Source organism: Diceros bicornis, chromosome 28 (assembly GCF_020826845.1).
Source record: "Diceros bicornis minor isolate mBicDic1 chromosome 28, mDicBic1.mat.cur, whole genome shotgun sequence".
In the NCBI taxonomy this organism is placed as follows: Eukaryota; Metazoa; Chordata; class Mammalia; order Perissodactyla; family Rhinocerotidae; genus Diceros; species Diceros bicornis.
This window is the reverse complement of record NC_080767.1, coordinates 9,283,366-9,294,718: the sequence shown is the minus strand read 5'-3', so window position 1 is coordinate 9,294,718 and position 11,353 is coordinate 9,283,366. Positions and strand designations below refer to the sequence as shown.

The window sequence follows — 11,353 nt, the reverse complement described above, 5'->3', positions numbered from 1 at the left end:
AGAAACCAACCTGCCGACACCTTGATCTCCAGCCTCCAGAACTTCGAGAAAGTACATTTCTGTGGTTTAAGCCATCCAGTCTGTGGTTCTTTGTTATTAGGCGGAGCTAACTAATACAATGACATAGACGTCACGATTTTTTTTAAAAAGCTACTTTGTGCTTGCTTCTTCAAAAAGAATACTACGTCAGAGCAGAAGATGTTGCAGTAAATATTTATGATTTGCATATGTGAATATTTATGGAGTTGACTTCCTGTGGACACAGGGTGGGGTCCGGGGACTGGCCGCAGGGGTGGAGCATGTTTTGCTTGTTTCTATCCTGTGACGACTGTCTGATGGCTACGAGGCTTGAGTGCCAACCAAAGGCCAAACTGTACTGATCACATTTAAAAGGCTTTTCTCCAGCGTGGCCGTGCGGTATATTCACACAACGGAATACTCTACAGCTATCAAGATGAGCAAACCATATCCACACGGCACAGCACGGCTAATCTCACAAACATGATGGTAAAAATGCAGGTCCCAGAAAAAGATGTACAGTATGAGTTCCTTCATATAAAATTCTCCAACAGGTGACTCAACTCTACCATCCTGGGACGGATATATAGGTCATAAAACCAAAAAGAAAAGCAAGAAAGTGACTCTCCCAGAAGTGAGGACACAGTTACAAGCAGGATTGGGAAGTGAGGGGGCGTTGTCAGAGAGGGGACAAAGGAGGTTACTGGGTGTTTGCAGGGCTCCGTTTCTTGACCTGGTGCTGGTGACACAGGGGCTTCCTTTATCATTATTCATGAAAATCTACACATTTTTTTGAACTTGTCTTTGTGTGTAAATCACATTACTAAAAAAAAGAAAAAAATGGGAGGAAAGCTGAAGCAAATACGACTCAATATTAGCTGCTCTCAATCCTGGCCGGTCTACATTTTATCATTAAGTACACTTCTCTGTAATTTGGGGGTTTTTTTAGTTACGCTGAGTGAAAGAAGCCAGGCACAAAGGAGTACATACGTTACACATGGAATTTTGCGTTCCATTTGTATAAAATTCAAGAAAATGCACACTAATCCCGAGTGGCAGAAAGCAGATCGGGGCTCCTTGGTGGGGAGGGGACAGGGAGGAGCAGGAGGGAGGCAGCACGGGGTAACGGACGTGTTCATCGTGTTGGCTGTAGCGATGACTTCCCGAGCGTATACTTATGTCATAATGTATCACGTTATACTCTTTACATATGCACAGTTTATTGTAAGTCAATTATACATCAAAAAACCTTCCTTGTGCTTTTCATAAAGTCTTCAGTATACACGCATTGCTTTGAACGAGGGAGGCGTGTTTCAATAGTCAGAGGAACCTGAGTAGAGAGCTGTGATGCCGTCTCCCAGAGCTGCGTGTGTCTCTGCGTCAGTCACGGGGTTCAGGTGGGTCGAGATATTTCTGTTCTGCCTTTGAGGTGGAAAGGGCCTCCCCTCTTCTCTCTTCCCTCTGTCCTCTCTCCACTCATCCTTCTCCCCTCTTCTCTCTGTCTCTCTGGTCCCCTTCCCCCTCCTCTCTCTCTTCTCTTTGGCTCCCACTGTCAACGTCTCTCAGAAAACTCTTTCCTTCAACTGAGCAGGCAGCTTTAGGAGACATGACAACACTCATAATGATGACAAACGATCATTGCTGTCACTGAACAGCATTTTGTAGTTTACAACATGCTTTCTCATATCTGTCTTTTGATTCTCACAACAATCCTTGGGTGCAGCAGTAGGAAAATAAAAGGCAACTGTAACTGTTTCTGCCTTCTAAGGAGGGTGGTAAATTTCCCATCAGGGGAAAATAAATCTCTAGGCTGCCCTGGCCACTCGCAGAGACTTAGTAAAGACAGCAGATGAAAGGTTCAGCCCTTTCTTTTACTTCCACTCCCGCCCATCAGCAGTGTGACAGCTTCTTAGATTGAATAGAATAATCAGTCATTGGCTATGCAAAGACAGGTCAGACCTGATTTGGAGGTTGTGGCAGACACTGCTGGTTGCCTACACAAAATTCATTCTTCTCTTCTTACTTATACACAGTCCTGATTTTGTTGGAGGTGGCAATGTGCCCAGCTGAACAATTAGATTTCCCAGCCTCCCTTCCAGATAAGAGTGGCCATGTGACTAACTTCTGGCCAATGGAATGAAGGAATAAACTGTAGTATAGGACTTCTGGAAATGCTCCCTGAAAAGGGGACTGACTCCGTTGGCAGACCCCTTGTTGGCCTTCCCTCTTCCTCTGCCTGAAATATAGATGCAATGACTGGTGCTGCAGCAGCCATTTTGCAATCCTGAGGTGATCTTGATGGAAGATAGTAGGCTTGTGCTAAGGATAGCAAAACAGAAAGACAAGAGGAGGTCAGGATATTGATGAGATTATAGCACTACCATACCAGCCTTGGAATGCCGACCTCCAGACTTCTTTTACATGGGGAAAAATTTAACCCTATTTAAGGTATTGTTTTATAGATCTCTGTTGCAGCAAAACATAGATCCTAAATGATACAGAATTAATGAGCTAAGGTATTCTGTGTTTTGAAGAGAAAGACAGAATTTCTGAGATGAATCCTGCAGAAGGGTGCTGTAAAAAAAGAGGGAAACAAGCAATACGGTGATGGAAACCTGTTTCCTGAAGTCTTCTATACAGTCTGCTACACATATGTAGATGCCTCAAGTGCACATGAGGGGAATCAAGGAAAGGGAGTTGTGGTTCCTCATCTTTGTGGTGTGAGGCAGGGACAGCACGTGTGAGAGAGCAAAACTGATCAGTCCACCAAGTTAATCCAAAATAAACAGAATCTCAGAGCTAGAGGACGAGGAAACAATAACATGTCCCTTTGATGCCAGAGAAGCTCATCTCACTACTCGTGCAGGGAGTTGTGAACCAATGCCACTTGCATCCATAAGATAGATATACTGCGGGTAGCCTGAGGGTTACAGGAGGAAGTAACCCCACTTTACAACCAAGGAAACTGAGGGCCAGGGAGGTGGAGTGACAGCTGCTTGAAAGCCAGCTGTTCCAATTCAAGGTTTGTCTGTCTCCTATTATAGCAGAGCTACCCTGGGATGCAGGGAGAGCGGCGAGGGAGACAAGAGAATGGTCGCCTAAGCAACCAGGTGGGCCGTGTGAATCCTAGTGGCCAGTGAGGACAAGCGCTACGGCAGACTCCCTTATCATAAACGTGTTGTGTGTCCATGTTGCCTCCCATGGCGGGTGTTTACAAAAGCCAGGTACATAGAGGCATATTAAGGGATTCTCATTATGGTAGAAAGGGCACCACCTTCGAATTTTTCAATCTAGGCTTGAATCCCAGCCGTGCACTTATCCAGGCATGATCTTGTGCAAACCCTTTAACCTCTCTGGGTCTCAATTTTTTCATCTGTAAAAGGAGGGATTGGCCAGATTAAGTTCTAAGGCCCAATCTTGCTCTAAACTCCTAGGAGCCTACATATCATTAAAGTAAGATTAAATCTATTAAGTGCTATATGAGAACAAATTGTTTTATATAAATATATGCTACATAACAATGGGAATCCACTATTTTGAAAATCACAATTCTTAAGAGAACAGTATGGACTGACAATTAGATGGTCTGTGAATGTACAGCTGCTTATTCCTAAATCATTCCCTTGCTGTCTTCATACCTATGACAGCACAATTCTAGCTCCTCACATCTACATACACAGGTACATTTACATTACAAAATCTGCTTTAAACTGTGAAAATCATTTCCTTTAAATAAAACTTAAATAGATACAGCGGGGATTTAAAATACATTCTGGTACTGTCCCAATAGCACAAGAATGTGTGACATGAAGCTGGTAACATCAGCAGGGTCGTGGGAGGATTACATTAGACAAATTGGGTAGTTTATTGAACACCCCAGGGCCTTCTCATCATAAATGCAGGCAAGCAGCCCCGGAGTCAGGGGATGGAGCCCCTCGGGAGCTCTAAGCACTTTATTCCAGCATTTAATGGGCATGAATAGCCAGGGATGGACGGCATTGTTTATGAGTCCTCGTGAACCCGGGAAAAAGGTGATTTCAAAGGTGCCTTTGGGATCCTTGAGGCCGTATCTATAAAACGTGCCTGGATTCGCTGGGCTCTTCCTCATTCTCAGGACATTGTCTTCAGCTGGACTAGACTCCAGGAACTGGGTAAAGGGAGAGTCTAGAGTCTAGAACCCTCACCTGTATGTAACCTGTGAGTACGTCATTGAGTTATTTGCTGAATTATCCTCCAAACGACCATTTGCTCCTGTTCTCTGGCAGCCTACATTACTGTGGTTGAATAGGGAAAGGCTTCCTGTTCCTGCAACGGGAAAGCAGTTTAAATACATCAGACCTGTAAATAGAGCTCCTACTTGACATCTACAGAGGGGCCCAAAGAAGGCCAGGATTCCCCGAGAGCAGTGAGCTCCCATCACAGGAGGTATCCAAGCAGGGCCAGAGAGCGGAGAGGATTTCATATGCAAATTGGAGGATGCGGGTAGGGTGACCTAACGGTCTTCAACTTTCTTTTCAGCCCTAAAAGTTGAGGATTCTATGACATATAGGACCAAATGCTACTCAGTGTGAATAACACTACTTGTTATCTAAGGCTTATTAGGTGCCAGGCATTGTGCTGACTACTTCACTCCAATCCTTTCATTTAACTCTGACATAAAATAAAAGTCAGCCTACACCCCTTTTACCTGGTACTATATCCGAACATCTGCAGACGAGGGAACGGAGGCTCAGGGCGGCTGAGCAACGAGATCACAGGGCTCCTAAGTGCCAGGCTGGGCCCCTGACCCGAGCCTGTGCTTCCCACCTCTCAAGGGAGCTTCTCCCACAGAGGGGAAGGGGGTGCAGCAACGGGATCCTACAGGAAGCTGGCCGGAGCCCCACCTGCAACTGTCCCTCCTCCTCTGGCGACCATTTTTCAAGGTTTGTATGCAAAGATAGCAGATTCAGGGGTGACGGAGCTGGGGAAAGGAGAGAGTTTGGGGTGGGCGAGTCTCTTAAAGGTCAAAGGGCTGCTGTACTGAGAAGGTGAGAAAGAGGGTGGGAAGGTAGAACACTGAAGCTTTGGTTTCCTTGGAGGGGCATTCCAGGGAAGGGAAATTCTAGCCGAGAGTGTTTCTGTTCCTTTGAGCCAGAGCCTTAGTTCCTCTGACAGACCTTAGCCAGGCAGGATGCTGAGGCCAGAGCCAGCCGCTGTTCCCCCTCCTCACCGTCCCAAACCCCTCCTACAGCGAGCTGTCATCTCTAAGCCTGGGCTGCTGCCCCGGAGCCCCCCGACCTGTCCACGGCCTGAGCCCTCCTGAGGAGCCGGGGTGCTCTGGCTACTCTCAGATCGTGAGATCAGAGTCAGTAGAAGGTGGAAGACAAATTTAAGAGCCTTGGCTTGCTCTCTCTCTCAGAAGGCAGCCCCCAGCAGTGTCTGTTCTCAGAGAGGCCCTGGGAAGAAGGATGGTCCCTTTCCTTTCTCCCAGAGATAATTGAAGAGAAGTAAGCAGGTACCTGTGTTTGAAGGCAAAATGACGACAATTAATCTTTAAGCACAGGGCCTCGCCGTTAAATTCTTTGGAGAAACAACTTTAGGAGTTTAACAACAATCAAGGGAATAAAATTGAATTAAGAGAAATAGTAATTAAATCAGGAAAGAAGTTTTTGCAAAGGGGATGGTAAAGGAAATTAAAACCAGTAATGCTGAAAAATGTGGTGGGCAGAGCTGGGGGATGAGACGAAAGGGCAGACAGAGCAAAGCAGGCGAGGTGCTGGCACCAAGGAAAGGAATTTGGAAGTTGTTCTCCTTGAGACACCAGGAGTCTGGCTCTTCCAATTTGGGTCTAAATATGCCCAACTCCTAACACAGACAAGCTCTGCGTTAGGAAAATAGAAGCATCCAGTCCAATAAAGTATAAAAAATGTAGACATGAAGTAGGTGACCAACTGTCCCAGTCTGCCCAGAAACATCCTGGTTTTAGTCCTCAAAGTGCCACGTCCCCAGAAACCCCTTAGTCAGGGCAAACTCGGACTGCTGGTCACTGTAACACGGAGGCAGAGAGCCCTGATCCCAGCTCTGCCATGCAGTCAGTGGCTCCGTGACTTTGGGAGAGTCGCTCCACCTCTGTGGGCCTCAGTTTTCTCCCCTGCAAAATGAGTTGTCACGGGTACCTCACAAGATTACAGAAGTTGCTATATGTCAAAACGTCTAGAACAGATTGAACAAAGTAAAAGCTTGATAAATGGGAGTTAAACTGAAGAATATTGAGAAATAAAACAGATAAAATATTAGCAAACACAATCATCAAGCACGTTTCTCTCTCTAGCAGTGAAGAGTGCCATCGAGTGTGCAATGCTTTTGCCCAGGAAGCCCCTTAGAGACTCAGGGCCCAAGGACTCTATGGGTGGTGATTGCATAGGCATCTTCTTTTTCTTTTTTTTTTTTTTTTTTTTGGTGAGGAGATCAGCTCTGAGCTAACATCTGCCAATCCTCCTCTTTTTTTGCTGAGGAAGACTGGCCCTGGGCTAACATCCATACTCATCTTCCTCCACTTTATATGGGACGCCACCACAGCATGGCTTGCCAAGCAGTGCATCGGTGCACACCCAGGATCCGAACCGGCGAACCCCGGGCCGCCGCAGCAGAGCGCGCACACTTAACCGCTTGCGCCACCGGGCCGGCCCCTGCATAGGCATCTTCTGCTTGGCAACTACCCAAATTCCAGACTCGCAGAAGGCAAGCTGGTGCGGATGAATCACACGGTCAGCCAGCCTTATCCGTCAGGGAACAGTTGAAATGCCAAGTCCCCAGACCACCAGCCAAGGGCCAACCTGGCAAACAGACCTTTCTAAGAATAGCAGTGTCCGGCCTGCTAAGTTAACTGTTTTTGTCACAATGACCAAGTGGAGCTCGTTCTTGGAACGTAAGGATAATAGAAATTAGTGAAAACCTGAATCTGGACCCCCAGGCTGCTGGGTAGCCCACCAAATCCCAGCTGGCTGTGCCAGGCCTTCACTGGTCCAAGCTTTACCAGTGGGGGTATGAATGCCCTCCACTCTGCTGAATGAGCTCTGGTCACTACCAAACTCCCTGCCAAGAATTTACCACCAACCAAGTCTTCTTGGTTTCTTGAGTCAGAACATGGGGGTTTTCTCAGTTCACCACGAGACGAACAAGTCTCCAGACAAAACAATCTAAGTAGAAATGAGGCCCCCTCTTGTGCGAAATAGGCCAGTTTTTTATTTACGATGGGGGATATCCACTTCTAGTGACCCAAATGCTTGTGTTTCAGATTTGGGGAACCACTTTTCTCAAGATTAAGATACCAGAGCAATGAATCAGAGCTTGCTGATTTCTTGCTCCCCAAGGGGAAGTGTTAGAAAAACAAAAGTCATTCAGGCTAGTAATGGGGAAGAGTTTCTGGAGTTTAGAGGTTCCATAGCTGCTGCAGATGTGCAAGAACTAGGAAGACAGGAAGGGGGATTTTTAGAAGCATTGCTGAGAGTTAGGGATTGGCCTCTCCTTTAATGTATTTATGCATTAGTTTACTAGGGCTGCCATAACCAAGTACCACAAATGGGGTGGCTTCAACAACAGAAATGTATTGTCTCACAATTCTGGAGGCTAGAAGTCGAGGTGCTGGCAGGTTTGGTTCCTTCTGAAAGCTGCGAAGGAAAGATCTGTTCCAGGCCTCTCTCCTTGGCTTGTAGATGGATGTTTTCAAGTCCACATGGCGCTCTCCCTGTATGGCTGTCTATGTCCAGATCTCCCTTTCTTATAAGGACACAAGTCATATCGCATTAGGGACCATGCTAACGTCCTCAATCTAACTTGATTACCTCTGTAAAGACCCTGTCTCCAAAAAGGGCACGTTCTGAGGTTCTAGGGATTAGAACTTCAAGATATGAATTTGAGGGGACACAATTCAACCCATGAAAACTTGGAAAAATATAAGTGAAAATCAGAACTACTTTTTAATAACTTTTCTTGGAGGATTGTGTTTCTTTGCACACTTTATTTGTACACACACTAGCCCAGGAATATCTGAGTTGTATAGAATAGAAGAGAGTAACAGGAGCACAGAAGGGGAGGGGGTCCGGGAGGAAGAGGAGCAAGAAGGAAAGGAGATGAGAAGGAGGGGGAAGAGGAAGGAGGAAAAGAAACAGCAGTGAGCTAGGTCCGAGCACTCAGCCTGCACCAGGTTCAGAGATTGGTGATAATGACAACTCACCACTCGCCTAAGTGTGCTTTACTTTCAGTTTACTACTAAACCTACCAACGAGCAGTGCAAAGGATGCACACAGCATTAACACAAATGTTTCATAGCTCTCTGGTGCCCTCCCTGTGTGGCACAGAGGCCTGGAGGGTTCAGCAGCTCTCCTGCTGTGAGGCATCTGCTGGGGGGGGGCGGGGGGGGGTACACAGAGCCATGGCTCTCTGCCTTTTATACCATCAGAATGGGGGGGCGGGGATCCACACCGGTATCTAACTGCCCACCCAGGAAGGAAATCCTTGCCCAGCACGATCATTACATACTTGCACCTTTCATTTCTTACTGCCTCCTGGAGCTGACGGAAGGTTTCAGTGCAGTAAGCTACTACAAAAGGAAGTCTGGCAAGAGTGAGTTTTCTTCGTCCAGACAGCACGTCCTCTGTACGAGGAGGCACTGCTCTGAGTCAGAGTGCGAGAACTGAAGGGAGAATCAGGGCTCCGCAGCTAGCTGACCTTGCGTACCGCCAGGATACAAATACACACAATGCAAAACCACAGAAGGCGGGGGGAATTTCCCCGGACACAGTGCAGACTGCGCAACAATTAGCATCAGGGGTAAAGCTTTAAAGAAGAGCAAGGGGGACAGAAGTCACACCCCTGTACAGGTGACAGGCCTGGAGTAAACTACAAGCCCTGGAGTAAACTACAAGCCCAGCGCCCCTGGCTCCACACTGTGACTCCTGCTTTAGAGCCAGGACTCCCGGTCTGGTGCCGCCAAATCTGCTAGGGAGCAGAAGCAGATTCCCTCTAGGCGATTCTGGTGCATGCTGAAGTCAGAGAACCACTGATTTAAATTCTACAACCCAAACCAATTTAGATAGACAGAAAAACGAGCTTCTGTTTTCTTACCAGCAACCATATCCTTGAGTAGAACAGGTGAGACCACAGGGACGTGCAACTCCAGGATATATTGTCTACACCGCCTAGGACAGAGTCAATGGGAAGAAAGACAAGTGTGTTTGCAGGACCAGTTTAACTCTTTGATGTGTAATTCAAGTTCTTTCTCTCATGTCTCCATTTCTTTCTGAGGCACAAACTTCGAGACCTTTCTCCAAAATGGCGTGATCTAGACTACGTATGACTACACCTTTGATTCCTATTTAGTTAATGTTTGATTTTATTATAACGTCTTTAGCATGGGGAAGAGACCTAGTTGCCAGAGCAACCAGGAACAGTATTTAAACAGTTTAGCCTTGACCTTAACCCTACTGGGTCAGTTCACTGTGTTCTTGGCTCACCTAACATTTGTGGTCACAAGAATGCCCAACAGTGCCGCTCTGCCGGCTGCTTCTCCCTACTCTGCCCCTCCACGCAGTCTCATGAACCTGCTGGCTTTCTCCTAGATTTACTAACATGATGCACTTTATTTTTCCTAGCTAACCTTGCAGCCTTTACTCCTCCCCCTTTGATAAACACCGCCCACTAATCGAAGCCCACCCCCCGGTTTATCTAGTTCCAGAGCCTGGCCTCTAGAGAGAGGTCGGCTGGCTTATGCAGAGGCTTAAAACAGGGCGCACGGCACAGTTCCGGGAAGGAGCCCCAGCAGGGAAGCAGGAACCTTCATTCCGGCCTCTGCTCCGCTACAGCCTTGCTGCACGATCTTGGGCAAGCCCCTTCTCTCTGAGCCCCAGTCCTCTGTGGTACAATGGGGAGGACGCAGTGAACTCTCAGCCCTTCCAGCTAGGGATCCCAGGGCTCCCTAGTTTTCCTCCGTCGGAGAAGTGACCACACAGTGTGGATTTCCTGGAGGCAGTGCCAGTTTTGCAATCCCTGGCACCACTGCCCACACACCATGAGCATAGTAGTTCTTAAACTGTCGTCCCAACTACTGATTTCACCAATAGCTGAGGGGACCTTGAGAAGGCTCCCTGTCCGGTTTCTCCGTAATCACATAGCTATTTAGAACTTGTAGCCCCAGATGAGACTGGGATCCTAGCATCCAAATGCGCAGCCCTGTCAAGCTATGAGAGACCTCACCAGGTCATTTCTAAAACCCCAATAGAAGGGCATGGCACACAGTGATCAGGAAATGTTTGTTGAATGAATAAACACTATGCTTTCTCTATAAACACAAGAGTTCCAGAGAATGAACAAAGTTCAGGACTGAAACGGAGAAACCAATCCTGCAGAACTGAAAACCTCAAACTAAATCTACGTAATGCCTGAAGTACACCCAATAACAGCGTGGCAGTTTCTGGGAATCCTGTTATTTTTTAAAGCTCTACTGTTGTGACACTCTTCCCCCGCCCTCACTGGAATAGTTGATAATCTCATCTATGTGACTGTGGTGGGTGAGTCAGAGATCTGGAGTTAAATCCCAACTCTTCCACATAACAAGCCGAGTGGCTTAAGCTTCGGTTTCCTCTTATGTGAAATGAGGCAAACAGTAAATTCCTCATTAGAGTGTTAATAAGAAACCTACATCCAGAGCCGGCCCGTGGCTTAGCGGTTAGGTGTGCGCGCTCCGCTGCTGGCGGCCCGGGTTCAGATCCCGGGCGCGCACCGAAGCACCGCTTCTCCAGCCATGCTGAGGCCGCATCCCACATACAGCAACTAGAAGGATGTGCAACTGTGACATACACCTATCTACTGGGGCTTTGCGGGGAAAAAAGGAGGAGGATTGGCAATAGATGTTAGCTCAGAGCCAGTCTTCCTCAGCAAAAATAGGAGGATTAGCATGGATGTTAGCTCAGGGCTGATCTTCCTCACACACACACAAAAAAAAGAAACCTACATCTTAAATTATTGAGAATAAGCACTTATTAACTGTTAGCTAATTAACAAAGCATTCATGGATCTTTCTTCTCATTTAATTCTATTTGGTGGGAATTATATCCACAGTCATTTACACATAAGAAAAACGAGACCAACAGAAAGGAAATGAGTCACCCATGATCATACAACTAGCAAATTGCAGGGCCAGCAGGTGAACCCAGCTCAGAAACACTTCCAAGCCTGGAAGGTGGGTAGCGAGCGCAGTAAGTTTGGAAATCCTAGTCGTGCACCCAAAGACTCAAACTTGGTGCTGGCCTGAACCTTCCCCTGCAGCATTGGAGGGGAGGGGAGATGCAGCCCCAGA

At 47.1% G+C, this 11,353-nt stretch overlaps 1 long non-coding RNA gene across 1 annotated transcript; it reads right to left on the bottom strand.

Annotated features, from left to right (window-relative positions):
• Nucleotides 1-867: 867 nt before the first annotated feature.
• Nucleotides 868-10,828, bottom strand: LOC131393152 (uncharacterized). The gene is made up of 3 exons (XR_009215878.1): nucleotides 9,124-10,828; nucleotides 4,203-4,323; nucleotides 868-2,337 (listed from the first exon to the last, which is right to left on the bottom strand). It is a non-coding gene; the product is annotated as an uncharacterized LOC131393152 (long non-coding RNA).
• Nucleotides 10,829-11,353: the final 525 nt, after the last annotated feature.